At 37.8% G+C, this 22,516-nt stretch overlaps 1 pseudogene; it reads left to right on the forward strand.

Moving 5' to 3' along the window:
• The window catches only part of LOC141973789 (guanine nucleotide-binding protein subunit alpha-14-like), a 111,580-nt pseudogene that overhangs the window by 85,705 nt on the left and 3,359 nt on the right, over positions 1 to 22,516 (forward strand).

The following is a 22,516-nucleotide window of genomic DNA, read 5'->3' on the forward strand; positions in this document are numbered from 1 at the left end:
TGTACAATGCATTCTCATTCTCTATAATTCAAGAATTTTCTGTTTTCAAGAGGTTGAGATATTTTCTGGTAGAACTGCAGAAATAAATGAGAGTAAATTAATCTTGCAGTATCAGTGTTTACTCCCTCAGAACTTGAATATCTTAACAGGTGGAGAGATTTGTAGTTTTGGGGTGGTGGAAAATTAGTGAACTTGCACCAAACTGTAGAGATTAGACATCCATGTTCTTTCTTTTTTTTTTCTTTTTTTCAATTTTTTTTTTTTTTTTTTAGTTTTTTTTGGTATATGTGTGTGTGTATGCATGTCTTCAGTTGGTTGGAGAACCTCTCTGTAACCCCAGTAGCTCTGACATATGAGTTTCAATAAGGCCAAAGTGCAGCACAACAACCCCCAGCAGCACTACAGGCTTGGGGAGGAGTGGCTGGAGAGCTGCCAGTCAGAGAGGGACCTGGGGGTGCTGATTGACAGCCGGCTGAACAGGAGCCAGCAGTGTGCCCAGGTGGCCAAGAAGGCCAATGGCATCCTGGCTTGTGTCAGCAATAGCGTGGCCAGCAGGGACAGGGAAGGGATCTTACCCCTGTACTCGGCACTGGGGAGGCCGCCCCTCGATTCCTGTGTTCAGTTTTGGGCCCCTCACTACAAAAAGGACATTGAATGACTCGAGCGTGTCCAGAGAAGGGCAACGGAGCTGGTGCAGGGTCTGGAGCACAGGTCATACGAGGAGCGGCTGAGGGAACTGGGGGTGTTTAGTCTGGAGAAGAGGAGGCTGAGGGGAGACCTCATCGCCCTCTACAGCTCCCTGAAAGGAGGCTGCAGAGAGCTGGGGATGAGTCTCTTGAACCAAGTAATATGATAGGACAAGAGAGAATGGCCTCAGGTTGAACCATGGAAGGTTTAGACTGGATATTAGGAAGTATTTCTTTCAATAAGGGGTTGTTAGGTGTTGGAATGGGCTGCCCATGGCAGTGGTGGAGTCCCCATTCCTGGAGGTAAGAGTAGTGTTTAGGGATATGGTGTAGTTGGGAACTGTCAGTGAGAGATTAATGGTTGGACTGGATGATCTTCAAGGTCTTTTTCATCCTAGATGATTCTGTGATTCTGTGATATAATAGCCACATCTTCAAAAAATTCATGGCCTATTTAGGTCACTTTTGTCCTATACCTGCCAGTTTGCACTGTAAAAATCCCAGTGTTTTAAATCTGTGCATCTCAGAAGTAAGAAACTGTGCAGGTTCTGTCTGAAAACTTGTTTTCTTGGACTAAAAGTTGCATTTGTTGCTTTGCCAGAAGATCGTTCTATTTTGTCTTAATACTTGCATTTTGATTTGTTTTCTTTCCTGACTCTGAACTCACTAATTGAGACTCTTCCTCAGCCTGGGAAATATCAAAGTAGTCTGTATCAACAGGAGTCCCACCTATTATACCACTTGAAAGGTTTGCTCTACACACAGGGCTGTACAGAACAGAGCTGCAGGCTTTTGGATCTGTGAACCTCATTACTTCCAAGGAAGGAAACCAGGGCATGGATGAATTTCCTGTTCTTAGCCAGCTGCATTTTTGTGTTTTGTTTTGATTTGAGATGAACATTATCTAATCACAACTTTTTTGCCCTGAATTTGCTTCCTTCCTGTCAGGAATCTACACATGCTGTACCTCTAGAGAACTTTATTCATGCTTTTCTTGAGTCTCTATAAATCTGAAAAAACTCCATTATAGTAACTGGTGGAATATGTGTATAAACCAACCAAATAGGAAAATCTCCCAGTAACTTTCTTGCTAATTTGAGCACATATAAAGTGAGTATCGTTATTTGGAAACATTTTTTTTTCTTTGTGGAACTTTTTTTTTACTGTATTGTGACTAATTCATAAGGCATTTCTATTGTTTTATGAGGCTGGAATAAATTTAATAAGTATTAAGTCTGGTTTCTTAAGCAAGAAGTATTCTGTGATCACACTGTGTGCACAGCTGCCTTTCTTCACTTGTAACTTTTAAACCCATTGATATGTGTCAGCCAAAGTTGCAGAGGAGATACATCTCAAGGGTAATTAGCTTCTGGCAGTTTTTACAATAAAGGTGGCTGGATAAAGGAGAAAACTGTTGCAAGTATGTTCATGTAGGAAAAGGAGGTGGCAAGAAAGTATTGGACAGAAAAGGATATACAAGGAGTATGTGTTTGTGCCTGACCACTGAAGAAGTACAAATGCAGTGGTGCTGCAAAACCCAGAGGCACATTTTATTAGCTTTTGTGTGCTTAGAGCTATTATTCTAATTTAACATTTGAACCAGTGATAAATTCACATCTTCACACAAAATTTGGTTGCCTTTTCTCATAATATACTGTGAATAAATCAGAAGCTATGTACAGAATTATCTGGATTAAATTCTGTAGCCAAAATTAGTCTGTGTTCTAGGGTTAGATAATCACAGAATTATTCAGGAAAAGAGACAATTTCTGTTATGGATACATATTCATGTATTATTTGAAGAGGATGAAAATTCAGTTTAATTCATTTTTCCAAGCACTGCTGGGGAACACAGATAGAAAAGTAATATCGGTAATTTATCATGCTAGTTGACTTAACAGTGGCATGTTACTGCATTACTTACTATATATGGTTCTTCTAGGCTGTTCTTTTTTTTTTTTTTTTTTTTTTATAGTATTTGAAACAACACCGAATGAAATCTGTGTCACTGCTGGAATTTAGTAGGTCCATTGTAAGTAGAAGAAAAGAATAAGGAATATCAGAATGTGTTGACTTTTAAAAATTTCCTTTTCTGATTTTCTGGAAGCCATACTTACACCAGCAAATCTTGAAGGAAAACATTATAAAGTTATTTCTGCATAACTCTAGAAAAACAGGGTGCAGACATATGAAATTAATTCATTTTATCATCATCTAGTATAAGTGATTGAATTAAACTATAGATTTTTGACTTCACAGACAAGTAGACAAATTTTCCTGAGTAGAACATGTTCCTCAAATAGCTGGCATCTTCTTCACATAATCTCTGCTCAAAATCACCAGAAAGGGAGTACTTTGAAAACAGACAATAGACTATCTGGGTGTGTCAGAGAAGTTTGTGAGGGTAAAGACTACAGAGCAAACACTGCAAATATTCATGTGTAATACTAATAGATAATATTAGTGCATTTCCCACATGTGAAAATACAATGGCATTATATGGTATATTGTGACCTTTCAAGAAAATTTACACTCTTTCTCTTTTTCTCTTCTTGTAAATCTGCATGTTCTTGAAAAAGAATATGGTATTATCAAATGAATGATTTTAAACTTTTGTCCATTTGTCTTTCTGGTAATCTGGTAAATTTTTACTTCTCATCATATCTGTATCAAAGAGGCAATACATTTTAAAACATTGAACAATTCAGCTAGGTTGAAATATAATTAACTGGTACGTAGTCAGATTTTCACTTGATATCTCCACATTTCCACTATTACAACATCACATCAGCAACAAGGTAATGCTAACCTGATTCAAGGGGAATGTCTAGTCTTGTGAAAATACTGGTTTGCCATTTGTGAATGACAAGAAACACCCTTTCTGTGCTGTTTTAGTACTACTGCATGTAGTGCTGACTAGACCAGATAATGATGAAAACCTAACAGAACCGAGAACCATTAAAGGTAGACTGAAGAATTGCAGAGTCAGGTGTTATTTCTGAAAGGTGGTAGAAAACTTGAAAACCCAAACTGTCCATAAAGAACCATGATAAGCAATTCCATAAATCCATTTAATGGATTTGAGAGACAAGCTGACTAAAAGGAAGGAGAAATGGGGTGATAGCATAAAGGGTGTATCAAAGCCTGAATGAATGCTGCAGAAATTTATTCAATATCTCAGTGCTCAGATTTCTGGGCTCATAAATAATGAGGTTGCACTGAATGACATGAAATATTTTATAAAATAGGCTCATTTGAGCAGTTTGGGTTTTACTTGGACAAATACAGTAGGCTGTATTTAGGAACAAAGAATGTTGATCTGACTATATGTCAAAAAATAATTAGGATTAAGGGTATATAACTAGTTGAATATGATGTTCTTATATATTGCTGTAACAGAGAGAGACACTTTGTCTTGTATGTACAATGAAGGGAAACACAAGTAACAGAGGGAAGGTATTACCTTGCAAAATGGTCATATGAACTATTATGCTGCTACAGAAAACTTGCTTTCAGTTCTACTCTTAACACAGGAATTCAGAAAAGATCTGAAGGATTGATCTAATTATATAAAACACACCTTACTGGTATACTGTTTATTATATAGTGATTGAGGAAATGCAATCAGTTCGTCCTACTAGAATAGACTTCTCTGTCCCTTTAAGTATTCATATAAAGAACTTAGACATGAAGCTGAAATTATGATCATGAGCAGTGAAATGATTGCTGCTGTCATTGGTGATAGGAATTCAGGCTTAGATAAGTATGCATGCTATCAAAGGAAACACCTGACATGTGAGCAAAGTGTACTTTGAGGAAAAAAGTTAACCAAAACAACCAAACTCCCCCTCCATCTATTTTTAATTTTGTCATTTGTTGTGAGTACTCATGTTTAGGTTAGTTACAATGTGCTGATCTCTTTATTAATAGCATACACATTCCCCATTACTCATTGAATGTTTCTGAAAAATCTTCCCCATGCACACCCACATCCCTGAAAACACAGAGGTGGGTGCGAGTTTGCCAAATATATTTCTCATCCAATATAGAGTCAAAGAATCGTTTAGGTTGGAAAAGAGCCTTAAGATCATTGAGTCCAACCATTAAACTAGCACTGCCAAGTCCACCACTAAACCATGTCCCTAAGCACCGAATCTACACATCTTTTCAACACCTCCAGGGATGGTGACTCAACCACTTCACTGGGAAGCCTGTTCCAATGCTTGACAACACTTTTGGTGAGAAACTTCTCCTGATATCCAATCTAAACCTCCCCTGCTGCAATGTGAGGCTGTTTCCTTTCATCCTATCACTTCTTACTTGAGAGGAGACATCGACACCCACCTCACTACAACCTCCTTTCACATATAGTTATAGAAAGTGATAAGGTCTCCCCTCAGCCTCTTCTCCAGACTAAACACCCTCAGTTCCCTCAGCCACTTCTCATAAGACTTGTGTTCTAGACCCTTCACCAGCCTTGTTGCTCTTCCTTTGATGCACTCCAGCACCTCAATGTCTTTCTTGTAGTGAGGGGCCCAAAACTGCACAATATTCAAGGTGCAGACTCACCAGTGCTGAGTACAGAGGGACAATATCACTTCCCTAATCCTTCTGTCCACATTATTTCTGATATAAGCCAGGATACCATTGGCGTTGTTGGCCACCTGGGCACACTGCTGGCTCATATCCAGTTGGCTGTTGACCAACTCCCCCAGGTCCTTTTCCAGTGGGCAGCTTTTCATCCAGTTCCCCAAGCCTGTAGTGTTGCAAAGGGTTGTTGTAACCCAAGTGCAGGACCTCACACTCAGCATTGTTGAACTTCCTACAACTGGCCTTAACCCATCAATCTAGCCTGTCCAGAGTCCTCTGTAGAGTCTTCCTACCCTCAAGCAGGTTAACACTCCCACCCAACCTGGTGCTATTTGCATATATGCTGAGGATGCACTCAATCCCTTCATCCAGATCATTGATAAAGATATTAAACAGAACTGGTCCCAGTACCAAGCACTGTGTATGTCATAGCTGACAACAAATCCTGAATCTGTTTGAGTACATTGCTTCCAGATATGATGTGGTTTAATTGAAAGCAGATCTGTTTTGGTACCAACTTTGCTATTGCCAGCTCATTGCCAATACTTATGTTAAATAACTGTATTGTGTATAATATGAAAGAATTGAGAGTATTTGTTTGTTCTTGTCCTTAGACAAATGAAAAATTTTGTTTCTGCAACTCACTGTAGTGTCAGAAAGCTTACCCAAAACTGTCAGGAAGTTAGTGAGACAATTCCACAGTAAACATCAGCTAAAAATACGGTGCAAAGTGACTAATCATACAACTGATTTTATATATATGTATCTCTCTACATGAAAACAGGATTAATAATCATGTGCAAAAATACCCAGATAGGATAGATTTTTTTGGTTTTACTGACAAGATGACAAGAGGCTTAAGCTTTTTTGTAGTGATTTTAAACTAATTAACAAAGTCAGACTAAGATACGTGTTGTTCTGGGGCACATATTTACTTATTCATATTTAGTCTTGTCGCAGATTAAAGTATTGACATGGTAATGATTTAGTAAGAAGTCTAGATTTATTAACAACTACAGCTATTTATCAATACAAAATAATTCAGAAAGAAAAGCAACTTATTCACAGATTCTAAAATTACAAGATTTACTCTAAGTTACTTAACGGTACCTTAATTAATATATATATATATACACACGCACATACACAAAATGAACATATACATACAGAAACATAGGTGTTGGGATTCAGTAAAATGAACATAAAAGGGACAAACATGCACAGAAACAAAGGTACATACCCCCCCCCCCATGCACACACCAATAAACTGAGAAAGAACGGGTGAAAGAGAAGCTAGTTCAAAGAAAATTTCCCTCTCGAGTTTAGAGCAAATACTGACAATGCCTTGGCATTCCTCAACGGGCGATAATTGAGACTCGAGCCGGGGGACTTCGCCCTGGCCTTCCGTCTGGAGAAGATGACACCTTAAGGGTTTTGGTACCTGAGAGGCGTCCCAGCTCAGGGGAGATGCTGGTCACAGGCCCGTGGTGATCCAGGAGAGCAAAAAGGGTCTCCTTGGTGGTCGCAGTTTATAGGGTTGAAGATAGTTGACTTTTGTCAGATACTTTCTGGTGCCTTCCAGCAGTTGCACAAGAATTTGATGAACGTGCAGCTCTGTTATTGTTCCATCTGGCCACATCCCAGGCACAGGTGTGCCAGGCCATCAGGAAATGATGAGCCATTATAACCGCTTCCGAGTGATGAGGAGGGGCAGGAGCCAGACTCATTGAAATTGGTGCATAGCTCGGGGGGATGTGGATGGAATCACACCTAGCACCAAGCAGCCCAGCTAGAAGGGGCAGGGAGGGGTAAGAATTGCACCACCACAATCTTACATCTAAAAAGGTTTTATTTTTTCCCTGTATACCCTTAACTTACTTCCAGAAATTTTGGTGTCAGGTTCCAAAAATGGGACATAACTAAAAAACAAAAATTAAAAAAAAAAGATGTGGAGTTCTTAACCCTCAAATTCCTATGATCACAGGTTAAAGAAATAGTGTGAGACTGTAACTTCTTAGTTTGATCAATCAAAAAAATATCTTAAAGTTCTGAGTGGTCTAGGAAAAACTTACTAGCTGATATTCCATTAAAAAAAAAAAAAAAAGGAAATCTCTAACAAGAAGAAATATTTTTTCCTATTTGGAGAGCAAATGATCTCCATTTATTTAAATCTCAGTATTCATGTAACTTGTTCTTAAAGATCTCCAGTAATGCAAACTGCTTTGCATACTCCCTTCTTGAGCTTATCATTACCATTTTGTCCTCCCTGCTATGATCAGACAGAAGGGTTTTTTCCTCCTCTACTGCAGTGACAGCAGCTCTCCTTTCCTTCCTTCCTTCCTTCCTTCCTTCCTTCCTTCCTTCCTTCCTTCCTTCCTTCCTTCCTTCCTTCCTTCCTTCCTTCCTTCCTTCCTTCTTTCTTTCTTTCTTTCTTTCTTTCTTTCTTTCTTTCTTTCTTTCTTTCTTTCTTTTCTGATTAAAAAACTATGCCCTATCTGATTTATCTTGATTTGATTTTGTCCTTTGGACACTCTGATAGTCCACAACAGTCTTGAAGTATGTGTTGAGAAGCAGAAGTAATATGTCATTTGTGGCCTTGTCATGTTAAACAAAATGTAGACTGTAATGGGCTCTTGTGCCTTTCATACATGTCATGCACTCTCATACATCTTTCTGTGGTTTTTTCTTTTGTTTTGGAAAACTGTATTTCTAATTTTTACTTAGTTTGTCAGTATCTTCAACTCCCAGATCATTTGCAAAGTTTCTTAGTTGTCTTTGTACTCAAATTTCCAGGAAAATTACTAGTAATTACATGGAGAAGTAGCAGCAGCAAGTGGTCCATTGGACCTTTCTGTTGCAGCTGGCACCTGGAATCTAGGACACAGGGTATCAGATTAACAGACACCTTCAGAAGGTAGTCACCAACAACTAACATCCTTTGTTCACTCCTGTGAGTGGTGGCTGTGAATCTCAAAGCCTTCATGCTATACAGATTGTGTTTATTGATCTTGAAAGTTGTATCTCTGTTTATGCGATAAATATTGCCGAGGAATGGGAAAAAAAATTAAGGAAACTAGCAATATCCTCCCACACGCACAGTTCTTATTTTTAAGAAACAGAAACTTGGCCCATTTGTAAGCCTTGAGAAAAATTACACATGCTCTTAACTTTGAACTTGGCAGCATCACTAGCATGTTGAAAGTGAAGCTTCTGCTTAATCTTACAAACAAGATTTCAGTGATCATTTACATTAACAGGAAGCATTGTGTTTGCAAGTGTGCAGTCTTTCTCTGTTTCCAGCAACACTGAAGGTTTTAACACTGCATACATTTTTTATGAAGATGAAAAGAAGAAGTTAACATGTGTAAAACCTACTTGGATTAATAGACCACTAGAAAATTTTGTTAGATGAGATGAATTTTAGTTCCTTGGTAGAGGGGCTTTCTGTCTTTCTAGACACCTCTTCCTTCAAAACAAAGGAAAAAAAAGTGTAATATTTTTGTTCCATGTCAATATATGCTAGCTAGTAAATGCTTTCATAAAAGGTAAACAGGAAAACTCTCCACCTCCTCTTTTTTTTTTTTAGAATACACCTTCATCTCATTCTTGCACGCAGTCCCCTAAAACCATTTCTGATGGCAACTGATGGTAATTGGTAGCCAGGAAAGAAAGAAAGCCATTAAATATTAAAACCACTTCAAATAGTGATCACTAAATCAAGCTGTGACCCAAATAGTTTTGCATGTGCCAAACAATGATCTCTGTCTACTATAGCATGGAAAAATGAACCAAGAAATAAAGGATGTCACCTGATTATATCTGGGGATGTTATACTGACAGTTTTTATTTCTCTATTCCCCCTATGAACTTGAAGTGTTGGAAAATGAGGTTTGGAAGCCACAGATTACATGTATGTGTGCTTGTGTATTTATATTTTTACCTTTGTATTTATATGTGTACATGCTCACTTTTAGTCCACATGTATTTAATGCTGCAGAAATAACTCTTCTGTGTTTGAAGTTGACCAGCATTTACAGATACATGTATGCAATGTCACACGTAATTTAACAAAAGGCAAATGTATGAAGATTAACTGCAAATTGTTTCACTTTGTGAAGAAGAAAACAAACATCTTGTGAATCTCTTACCTTTTTTCAGGGGTAATCCATAAAATTTTATATAGGACCTGACTGTGAGGTCTTGTTTTCAATCAGGTCTTTGCCAATTGCTGACCTTGACAAAAATTTTGTATTGCCAATTTCGATCTGGGTGGTGGTTTGGCCTGCTGTTTTTACAGTTGTGCTGCTTAGTCTTGCGCTTTGCTTACTGCTAGCTGGTGTACTGGCTGCTACTCCTGCTGTTACCACAGATAATTGAAAACTTAGAAAAAAAATTTGGTATAGCCTGTGAGTGGCAGACAGAATAGGATCAGTAAGAAAGATACAATCAAAGCTTATGGTAGGTAGTTGGTGAGTAACCATGATGGTATCAGTTCATTATCTGAATTTGCAAAAATGTAATCTTCAACTTAATCTGTTGTTCCTAGTTTTCCAGACTGTGACCAGGTACCTTTTCATAGCCATAGAACAGTGCACTATTAAATCTAAATAATGAGAGACTGCAAAATAAGGAATATTTATTTAGCTTTAGAATATAACTAAATGCTAACTAACTCTAAATGCTTGAGTCATTTAGTTACCCTGCTCTTTTTACCTTCCTTAATTTTCCTCTTCTTCACTTAGAAATTGAAATCAACCCTCATATACTTCTGATGGTAATTAGGAGATACTGGCAGTAGCACCAGTGTGTACATGTTATGTACAGGCTCAGCCAGTTGTTAGCTTCCTCTTCTTTAGTTTTAAGGGTGGTTTATTTGTATTCAATTCCTCCTCTATCCAAAACATGTAAACAAAGCAATCATAGCTAATTTTAGAAGTCTCTTAGTGTGTACCTTGCATCAGTAATAGAGCTTGAGCTATGAAAAATGCCATAGCTCAACCAGGGAAGGTATATGCAGTGCCTGCAACTCAGCCTTGCTGGTACTGAGAAGAGATTGACTTTAAGTGTTTGAGTCTGCATTTGGGCTTGCATTTGATTCCAAGGCGAAGAATTTTCAACAGCAACAACAAGCCAAAAGAACTGAAATTCACATAACTTCTCAGCGAAACTTAAAATGTTATTTGATAATCAGTATCTTCCACTAAAATTACACATGGCCTGGGAATAGCAACTTTCTAAAATCTTAGGGGGGGCTGTGGGGTTTTTTCCCTCCTGTTTTATCCTTTACCTCGTTTTCCCCTTTAGAAACAAACATGCCCTATTAATTATGTCAAATTAGCTGCAAGGACTGTTTTGGAAAATGAGGTTTCACGAATGCAAACATGGTTTTAGTAAAACACAATGACTTCCAAAATATACTATATTGTGCTCCCCAGAAGTTCAATTTATGGGTATTACAATAATATGAAGAAGAGGCAAGTATTTAATTGCATATTTCTACATATTTTGTAGTAAGATATAATCTGTATTTCAGTGGAACTGTAAAAGTAGAAATGGTTAGAGATAAAAAAAAACGTGTTCAGTGATATTTGCAAACTTATTCACATAGTATGAAAACTTAAACTCCTGGTGTAGCTAAGTATCTCCTGAGAAATAATAACTTTCTGAAGAAGAAAACAGCCCTAAGCTGGCTGTTCTTGTAACCTCTTAATACTGAATAACCACTTTGAGCCCCTTCCTGTGATCCTCTATTTGCTGTGAAGAATCTGCTGTTATTGTCCAAGTACGACTTCTACTGGAGCATTTTGTAGTTTGTTTTGCCAGCCAAATGAGGAAGGACCTGGGGTATGGAAATGAAATGCAAAGGCCATACAATATAAACGCTTAGAAAAATAGGAGCTTCTTTAGTTCTCTCACTTCTAAAATGAGTAATTCCTGTTTTTAACACTGGGCGTTTGGGAAACACTTTTGGTAGTTATTCCTCCAGAACACACTGCTTTTCTCAGAAAGCTTTTTAAAGCAGTAATAACCTAGGTTATGGGTGAAGAAATAAATATGTGTATAAATTCAGGCCTTATAAATACAAAGAGTTTTGTAAGGTAACACATAGAGACCTTTTTGTTGTTGTTGTTGTTGTTCTATTTAACATTTAGTTTCCTAAGAATTAAGACAGAGCTGCAAGGTATCAAATCAAACATAATTTTTTTCCAAGTATGGAGATTCAAACCCTCCAAAAAGAAACTGAAATATTCTTATATGCATTGTAAGTAACAGCTGAAGATAAAGTTTATTCATATATCTAAAAAAATGACAGTTGTCATTTGTGGTGTTATCCATTTCTTATCTGGCAAAGATGTCTCCTCACTACAAGTTGTATTTAATATTATACTCATTCAGCTGGCACTTGTGCATGTTTCTTGGCACTTTCACAAAAGATTAGAAAATTGCTTTTACCCAGTGTATATTACTGTGTGAAATGAAAAAGGCCGGTTCAGGACCCCTCCTTATTATTTTGTTTCTTTTTAGTATATATTTTTGATGAAAAGAGATTAACAATTGAACCTTGAAGTGTTGCTTGTTATGCACCATCAGTCACCCTTTAATTGCAGAACTTTTATTTCTATCAAAGAATAATGTAATAGATTTTTACGAGACTAGTTGAGTTTTAGTATTCTAAGAAGCTTAGACACAATATTTGCCTGTATTTGACAAACAATTTTGCCACTGTCTTTGTTATACATGATTGTCGTGACCTGGGCTGGAAGTACTGAGCATTGCAGCAGTTCTGTGATCCCCTCGGGTTAAATTAGGGTGAAACAACAGCAGACGACGAGTTAAAATTTTTTGCTTGCAGTAGAAAACAATTTAAACTTGGAAAAGGATAATAAGCAATGTGGTATCTTATAAATCTATAAGAAAGAAAAGAAAGGAAAGAAAAAAAGAAGAAAGGAGAGAAAGAGAGTCAAAGAAATCCAGATCACCACCCCTGGATCCAGCCTTGTCTCAGGTCCCATAATCTTGGGTGGTGTGTGCACCTCACAGCAAAATTTCTGTTGCCTTTTAAATTCATTTTATCAACTGATTAGCATACTAGAGGAGGAGGGGCAGGTATTCCACAAACTCATTTCCATGAGAGACAAGGAAAAAGGAGGAGCATGGGTTCTGCAAGTACATTGAGGGGGAAATGGGGTGCACTACCCCTTGTCCGATGGAGTCAGTGGTGGTAGTCACCCTGCCCACTTCTTATCAGCTCTTGTCACCTCTTCAATGGCAAAGGCACAAAGTCATTAGCAAGACATGCATGGTGTCTGTCTTGCACAACAGAGCCACAAAGTTTCAGGCTTACACAGCGATCCTTGTGCTTGATGGGAAGCATTTGGTTTTGCTCAGTCCATGTCTCCCCCTTTGACGCTTATCTGAGGAGTTTGTCAGTGCAACTGCAAGGGAGTGGGGGGTGCATCCTTCGATACACTCCCGTTTCCTTGCATGACATTCCTTAGACTAATCCAAAGGCCACAGCTTGTCCTTGAGGTTTTCTGTGTCGATGAATTTTTGAGGCATTATTTCCTTCAGTTCCTTACAATGATCAGTTTACTTTCAAGGGTCATAAAGTTTGGAGTTTGATTTTGGTGTTTTGGTGGGTTTTCTTGTGGTTTTTTTTTTTATTTTGTTTTTGGTTTTTTGGTTTGGTTTGGGTTTTTTTCCAGTGTGGTGGGTTTTTTGTAAAGGAACAAGTCTATTCTCCTCTGTCTGTTGTATTCAAAATTACTTACCCTTAGTTTATCATCTGTATTCCTTTCTCTACCTGTACTATGACATCAAGAAGCAGAGGTCTACTTAAAAAAATCAGCCTGAAGTAAGGTAACTTCAGAATAGGGATTTTTTAATATAAAAATATTATAGCACTTCTAATGTAACTTTTGTTGTTCTTGCTTGCCCTGTGTTTAGAGAGAGCATAATGTGCTATACATATTTTAACTGAGTGCATTCTGGAACTCATTTCTTGCTTGTATTTCATTAAAAATACTATGCCAAAACCTGACGTTGTTAACATGTGTTTGTGCTATTTTGCATTTCCCTTCTTTGTTGCTTGGTTTGGTCTGCAATGATTGTAGATATCTTTTGTTTTGGTTTCTTTTCTTGTTAGCGAGCCCTTTCTGTTCTTACTGTAAATCATATTGCTTATGTATTACACTGCTGCATATTTCCACAACATCTCTTGGGCTAACTTATTAGTGGTAAGTGAGAATTCTATAAAATTCCACTCTTGCTCTGAGGGAAATGAAAACTAAATTTCTGACATTCTTCCAAGTTGCAGGGGAAGGTTTTAAAATATGAGCCTGTCCACCTGAAACACTGAGGTATACTGCTTGCCAAAATACCATGATAAAATTATGTGATATTTAAACTACTTTCATGGTATGCTGTTGGCAATGCCAAAAGATGTTTATTAAAATGTAAACATATATTATTATTAAGTGTTAACAAGTTTTAATAAAAATTTTCTAGAATTCCTAGTGGTGGGATTCTATAGCAAAATAATAAAAGCCCTGTGAGCCTTGTGAGGCATCTTACATCATTCAGTTACCCTTTATAGTCTTTAACCAGAAGAAAAAAAAAGACATTTAAGCATTTTATTGGATGTCAAACTAGCTTAAAGATCTGTAGCTGGTTAGAAAATTTATTTAGCTTTCACAGTTTGTGACAGATTCAAAGGCCACTTATTTGCAATAATCAGCAAAAATCCTTCAGTAGGTTAGATAAAACAATTTAAAAAAAAAAAAAAAAAAGTCCTGATTAGCAGAACTTGTTCTTATTATGTACTGGAAGAGCCACGTATAGAGTTTGGGGCTTACTTAGTTTTGTCATGGATTGCAAATTTTCAGTTTAGTTACAATTAATATTTGTGTTGACTATGAATACAAAAGAGAGTATCTGCAACTAAGGTATAGCTATTATCAATGTTTGACAATCAGTATTGGTTAAAACTAGGTGTAAAACAATAAATTTCCAATGACAGTCCTATTTTACATTGATAAATTTTATCATTTTAACACAATTTTGAAGAAAAATCATTTCCTTCAGTCATTACAGTAGTCAGGGGCTGAAATAGGTGGCATTTCTCTTGTTATTATTTGTAATTAATGTTTGCCATTAGTAATAAATTGTCACACACACATTCACATGCACAGAGGTGCACACACTCAAACAAAACCCTGCGACACCTGACTTTTAGTTAAAATGCTGATATTTCCCAATATAAAAAATATAGAACTCTCCTGCTGCCCAGTTTGAAGGATGTTCTGCTGCTTCTAAGGACATCTTAGAGTGTGTTTTCAAGTTTAATCCCCTTTTCCATCGGATCCTGGCTGGATTATTGTATGCTGTCTCCTAAGATTAGTCATTACTCATTTATCCTGAAGACTGCATTTTAAGGAAACATAACATTTTCTGTATCTTGCTTTCATGTCATATTATCCATCCATAATTCATACCAAAGAAATTTTTTATTAGTGGCAAGCTTGTTTACTTAGGATGAGGAAGACATACCCATTAAAAGATACTAAAATCACCTGGTGCTTTTAAGTAATTTTTCACTTCATTGTAGGATTTTTTTTCTTTGAATTGCAAGCATGAGACTAGCTGTCAGTGTTGAACTCTATTTGTTATATACTATGAAATGAAAGATTAATCTGAATTATAGTCCCAAAAAGGATTTTTCCTGATGTCACAAGGTACTGGGCCACATAAGGGGACTGAGGTTTGCAGATGTAGACACAAACCATTTCTTTTCACAAGGACCTGATACCAAAGCTGGTTTTGCAGCTACTGTTACATGAAGCCCTTGTAAGACATATGCAAGGCTTTATCATGGAATGAAACTTAAGTCAACTCCAGTCAAAATGCTGTGATGGATATTTGCATGTCAGTGCCTTTTCTTTTCTCTAGAAAAGGATATTTGTTCTGTGACTTTAGTGAATTGAAGGAAGAGTGCCTCATTATTCAAATTATTTGGCATATCTCTCACCAGATAAGATTGAAAATATGGAGAAAAATTACTGGCAGCACACAGGTTGTCTAATCTCTTGTCTCAAATACAGTGCCTAAATAAAGTATAAATCACAGTTAAAGCTCTTCCTATGTAGTTCTACATCAGCATGAACATTTGATGTAATAGAGAAGAGAAAAATTTATTCAATTGACAATATTACCTGTCTTGCTAATGTAATTATGCTGTGTAAAATTGAGGTAAAAAATATCTGTAAAGAATCTACAAGAAATATTATCAGGAGTGTTTAAATCATAATGTATTTTTATCTAATTTACATTCATTAAAGCTCTTAACTACTATTTAAAAAAAAAAAAAGTTTTAACAAAAAGTCAAAAGACTTGGCATTTGGTTTTGTGTAACAGAATACCTGTAAAATCAGATCATTCCAATTATGGAGAATTTGCCCAGGCATTATATCTGCATTGTAAGTATCTTTAATATGATAAGTCAGAAGAGTAGTATGTTCACAATATTTTGGAGATTTACAATATTTAAAATTATTTTGAACCAAGCAAGGAGAAAATGTTTTTGAGGCATTCAGCTCTATGTTTCATAGTTTTGCAGTTGCCCATGATAACTTAAGGACTCCGTAACAGCAGAAGTCTTGTTCTCTGTCTGATCTTTATCTTGTTTTGAATTACTAGATTAACAGTTTTATCAGTATTCAGATTTTCTAGTTCAGACCCGAAAAATCACGCTTTGGATCCAAACCTGTATGCAGCATTACTATTTGTGACTTTCCCAGGCTTAAATAAGAGGTCAGGAAGAAACCTTGTTTCATTTTCAAAGAGGATGTAAGTTAAAATCTAGATGATATCTAGTAATGTACTGGGAAAAGTGTTGGCGAACTGAATTTTGTAACCAATTTGTTATATTCTAAGCACTAAATAAGTTAATATATTTCAATATTAAATGCATTTTAGAAAAATACTTTTCCAGACCACTAAATGTATTAGCAAACATCAGTATATATCTAGTTGGATGGTTACAGAAGATAACACTTCCAATAGTAAAATGGGTTTGGGTTGGAAGGGATTTTTATAGACTGCCTAGTCCAAACCCCCTGCCCTAGGCAGGGACATCTTTCACTAGATCATGTTGCTCAAAGCCGCATCCAGTCTGACCTTGAACACTTTGAGGGATGCCACATCCACAACCTCGCTGGGCAACCTGTTCCAGTGTCTCACCACCCTCACAGGAAAGAATTTCTCCCTTATGTCCAAGATAAATTTACCCAGTTTCAGTTTAAAATCATTACCCCTTGTCCTTTTGTTACAGGCCCAAGAAAAAGTCTTTCTCTATCTCTCTCACAAGCCCCCTTTAATTATTGAAAGGCCACAATAAGGTCTCCCTGGAGCCTTCTCCAGGCTGAACAACTCCAACTCTCATATTTTTTTAAGGAGAGGTGCACCAGCCCTCTGATCATTTCTGTGGCCCTCCTCTGGACCTGCTCCAACAGGTTCATGCCTTTCTTATACTGGGGACCCCAGCGTTGGATGCAGTACTCCAGGTGGGGTCTCACCAGAGCAGTGTAGAAGGGAAGAATCACCTCCTTCAATCTGCCACACTTACACAGCCCAGGATGCCATTGGCTTTCTGGACTGCAAGTAATTTTTCATCCACAAATATCCCCAAGTCCTCCACACTGCTGCTCTCAATCTGTTCATCCCCCAGTCTGTATTGATGTTGGGGATTGCCCTGACCTGCACTTGGCCTTGTTGAACTTCATGAGGGTTGCAGGATCCCACCTCTCAAGCCTGTCAAGGCCCCACTGGATGACATCCCTTCCCTCTAGTGAATAAGCGGCACCACTAGCTGCAGAATAATAGATACTTTTACATCCCTTAAAAGCAAAACTTAGATTTATCTTTGCCATAACTGTTACACTTAACAGCAGAATGCAAAGAAATATTCTTTCCATAGAGAAGTACCTTGGCTGTGTCTCACTGAGATAAGCATTAAACAAAGATCGCTCGTAGGAATTTGATGTCTGCTTGATGACTCTTTATTCTAGATCAATGTCTGGTTTGTCCTGAAACAAACAAAACCAACAAACAAACCGAAAATATCTGTACTAAAGAAAGTATCTAGAGTTGTGGAAACATTACCATTGTTATAAAATGGTATTAAAATTTAGTGAGTTTGAAACCAGTAGGTTTAAAGCTCCTTCTGACCTTTGTCAAGGTCCTTTTTAAAAAGAAAAATCACACCTGGATGACAGTAAGCAAGACTGACTTAACTGAAACATTCACTAGCAGTCATTTGACTTGAAACATTAAATGCAATAAACAGTTAAAGCTGCTTATTTTCTCCTAGGTTCTTTTCTGATGGGTTCATTTCTTACTGATGGGAAGAGTATAATAAAGAGAGAGGAGACTGTGTACTGCATGCCAAAAGCAATTGTTTCTCACAATAGTGTAATCATTTAATTGGTTAGGAGAGTGCTCCGATGACCAGAGAAGTGGAAGTGGATGAAGTGACAGTGCTGGAAAGAAAACAAGTTGAAGTAGTCAAAAAGCTTGGGGAAGACCCAGGAATTCAAGAATGCTACGATAGATGGAGGGAGTACCAACTCTCAGACTGCTAAATTGTAAGTACATTGCATAATTACAGTGACAAGCCAGACTTAATGAAGTTAATCATAGAATCATTTAGGTTGGAAAAGACCTTTAAGGTCATCAAGTCTAACCTAACACTGCCAAGTCCACCACTAAACCATGTCCCTAAGCGCCACATCTATACAACTTTTCAATACATCCAGGGATGGTGACTCAGACACTTCCCTGGGCAGTCTATTCCAATGCTTGACAACCCTTTTGGTGAAGAAATTTTTCCTAATATCCAGTCTAGACTTCCAATGGCACAACTTGAGGCCATTTCCTCTCATCCTATCACTTTGGAGAAAAAGACTGACACCCATCTTGCTACAGCCTCCTTTCAGGTACTTTATAGAATGGGGTAAGGTCTCTCCTGAGCCTCCTTTTCTCCAGATTAAACAACATGTCATGTCCTGCTCATTTGAGGGAGACAAGTGACTCAGATTCGCAAATCCCCAATGGAGCGGACAATGGTGAGACACATCTTAAAGTCCAAACATTTATTAACTACCGACAGTGTACTAATTGGACACACGATAATTGGCTAAGTATATGACGAGTTGTGACAAGTAATAGAGTATGGCTGGCATTTCTTAATGGTAGTGAAGGAAAAAGGGGAAAAATGAAAGGGGGGGATAGAGGGACTAGAGGAATAGAGATCACCGGTCTGGGTTTCTGTGTCGATCCAGCCAGTGAGGGTTCCAGGAGGCAGCCGTCTTCTTTGCTTCACTGCACTCCCTGGGCCCGCCAGCTTTCCTCCCCCTCTGTTTATACACACTCTCCTTGGGTCTGGTCCCTAAGTCGACTCACATTCCTACGTATCCCATGTACAGGGAGGGGTAATGGGATGATGTAATTAGCATGACCATGTTAGGCCTCATTAGCATATTGAGGGGTGTTAACTTTAATATGCATTTCGTGGATAATGAAGCAAAGGTCATTCACCAGACAGATGGCCCTTGAAACTTGCCCAGGTGCCCCAGAGCAGAGCCGTACTGTCTCCACAGGGGTCCCCCTCCAGCTGCATCCTGTGTTCTTCAGGCAGCCTTATCAGCTTCGACCTCCAGACCATCTACTCCGTGACTATAGTTTCATCTTGCAAGTGTTTGAGGCATTCCTTAGCTCAGAAGGCTTCAACTTTTATCTCTTTCTCAGGCTGTTTTTCTCAGTCCGTGTTTCTTGAAGGCCTAGTTTTTCTCTAGAGAAGGATATTTGTTCTGGGTCTCTCATATCACTCCAGTTCCCTCAGCTGCTCCTCAGAAGGGTGTCTAGACCCTTCACCAGACTTGTTGCTCTTCCTTCGACGCACTCCAGCACCTCAATGTCTTTCTTGTAGTGAGGGGTCCAAAACTGAACACAGTATTCAAGGTGCAGACTCCCCAGTGCCGAGTACAGGGGTAAGATCACTTCCCTAGTGCTGCTGGCCACGCTATTGCTGACACAAGCCAGGATGCCATTGGCCTTCTAGGCCACCTGGGCACACTGCTGGCTCATAAATGAAGAGATAGATTCACTCTGGTTTTGTTAGTTATACCTGTGTCTCTGTAGGCCTGTGGTACACAATAAAATTTAAAGTGGAGTGATGACTAATTTTAGGCTTTCTGAACATCCTGGAACCATAATCCCTCCCAGTTCTGAGGTCAACACAGCTGGTACATAACTGAGTTTCTCTTGGGAGAAATCATGAAAAACAGCTGTACAAAATATATTGACAACAAGCAGGGAGGTCAGACAGTTCAGTTACGTGAACAGTTTAGGATCTAAATAGGAAGATAAACCTGTTCCCGAATTTTTAAAGAATTTTATTATGAAAAAATTATTTTTTCATGAGAACAGAAAACATATTTCTGTTTCTGCCAAGGTTGAGAAGTAACAGGGTTAAATTTCAGCAAGGAACATTGAGATTAAGCATTTATGGTAAACTTTAACTCAGAATGGTTACACATAGGCAATCTGTTCCTTTGTGTTAAGCATTAACATTCATGACAGTTTTTTGCCTTATTATTAAATAATTCTACATTGCAGAAGAAGGATGCCACTTAATGTAGCCTCATTTTGTAAGAAATCAGCCACAACTAAAAATCAGTTTTAAATTTTATTAAAACTTCCTTTTTCTGTTAATTACAGTTGAGATCTCTATAACAATTTGCTACATTGCTGAAGTGGAGGAATTTTCTTGATCTTGAAAGAATTATTTTCTGAGTAATTGATAACATGGTGGGTGTTTTTTATTTTGGAATCCAAATGTGAGGGATGCTTGAGCAGCAAGGGGAGAATACATGGACACCCTTCCTCTTCCACTAAAGGAAAAGGGAGGAATTGGTGCTTAAAAAAAGGAAGGTTTGTGCTACAGCTATGTTGTATGATTTGGAATACACCTTACTTTACGCTTTCTGTATGACTTTTTAGGATTTTGTACGATCTAATATTGCCTCCTAGTGGTGAGAAGATAGATCGCGGAGAGGAACACCAGGCATCGGTTCTTCCAGTCTTGCTCACAAACTGATCAGAATGTCATCATAGAATTTAATTCCAGCCAGGAAAAGCACAAGAGCCTTGTGAAACTGAGGAGGGTAGAGTTAAGAACGACTGCATGGGCAGACGAGAAACTAAATGAATCATCTTTTAAATTAAGAGTATATACGTTTGAAGCATTCATGTTTGCAGTGCTTTCCATTAATAACTTTTGTGAAGTTTGTGCATCAACCTTTCACATTTGTGTCCATTTTTAGCATCACAGGTGAGTTGCAGGGGATAGAGTACTGTTGGTAAACATTATTGCTATGAGCAGTATTTATATTTGTGTCCAAATCCTAATTCTGGTGTTTATTTTGGGGTAATAGCAAAGGTTATGCAAACAAAATTTATCATTCTGGGTGTGGGCTGGTTATTTATGAACAGCCAGTCATCATCTCTTACGACTTGTAGTATTCTGTCTGAAATGTACATGTAGGTCTCAGTTGAATTAAAGGGTTTTATTGTTTTATGCCAGCAACAACTGTGACAAGGCCATGTACAACCGAATTTCAATTTAGCTGCTTTTCTGGGAACACTTTTGTGATTACTGGTTAGTACTTTGGTTTTGAATCTGTGTGATTTACTTATGGTAGTGTATTAATCTTGTTTCTGTTGTATATTTAACTTTTCAGTTACCTTACTGACCTTGAGCGTATTGATATGACCTCATTTGTGCTAACTCAGCAAGATATTCTTTGAGTCCGAGTGCCAACTACAGGAATTATTAAGTATCCTTTTGATTTAGAAAATATTGTATATAGTTAAGACTGCCTGTCAAATGATTCAGTATAAAATTGTGAAAGTAGTTGCTGCAACTTTACTTCTAAAGTCCTTTAAGTTTTTGCATTCAGTGAGTCTTGTACGTATTTCCAGCCCTTTTAGTCTTCAAAGTTATAGTAATTTGAGTGGAGTTTCAAAACATTCCTTTTGAAATTTACGTGAAAAAAGCTTTACAATTCAAGCACTCCAATTACTGTGTATTCTGAACTATTAGTTTAATTAAAAGGCTTGGATGGGGAGGATGCAGAGTCAAGGTATTTGTAGTAACATGTGTGCTCGTATATGAATGTAGTTTAATTCCATTTAGAACTAACAGTTTCTGCCTCCTGACTGTAAATGTTTGGAAGAGAGGGCCCTAATAGATAGGCTAAAGCCTTCAAGTGAGTTTACAACTTTGTTAGATAAAGTTAGTGAAGGGAGTTGAAGATGCTGAGGGGAGGAGGAGAGGAAAAAAACATGGAAGGTTATGACAGTAGATACTTCTATTCTTCCTGCCATATAATAATAATTAAAAAAATATGTTTAGTGGAATTGAGATAAATAAACATACTTATAAAGTTGAAAGAAAGTTTGAGAAGCCCCCTAAAATTATCTGCTACTAGACAAGCTATTGCAACAGGTGGGGTTACTGATTTTCTAGGGGAAAGCATTCTTTTTTAATTTCAAAATTGCAGCACTCCCACTAGCAGGATTATAGATGTTCTTCTACCAAACCACCCATTTCATCACAAACAAACACCTGCCTGCAGTTACAACACAGAACCAGAACCCACCCTGATAACACGGTCAAACCAGCCTAACCATGATTCTGTTGTTTGTTTGCTTTTTCCCAGAAAATAGAATCTTCTAGGGAACACTTTGACCTGGGTAAAATGTGAGGGGTATACTTAACTGTCTGCAAAACCATATGAATTTGATGTGGAACTAAGATACTTGTGAACATTTTGTTTTGAGTAGTGAGATATGACTACACTGGGATTTTCTGGGGGGCGGCCAAGAGAGATTTTGAACTGTGTGGAGAAACAGAATTTAATGTGTTCACATTTGCCTTTGCTAAAACTTCTACAAACACAGAAAAAAAAAAGCAGCATTGTATTCTGTATCATGCCTCATGTGGTTTATACACTTGTACTGGGCCTGGTAATGATAAAGTTAATTTTCTTCATAAGCAGCTGATACGGTCCTGTGTTCTAGATTTGTAACCAAAACAGTACTGATAACATAGAAGTGTTTTAGCTTCTGCTGAACAGCATTTGGACAGCACCAAGGCTTTCTCTGTCTCTCTGCCCCACAGT

Source organism: Athene noctua, chromosome Z (genome assembly GCF_965140245.1).
Source record: "Athene noctua chromosome Z, bAthNoc1.hap1.1, whole genome shotgun sequence".
NCBI lineage: Eukaryota > Metazoa > Chordata > Aves > Strigiformes > Strigidae > Athene > Athene noctua.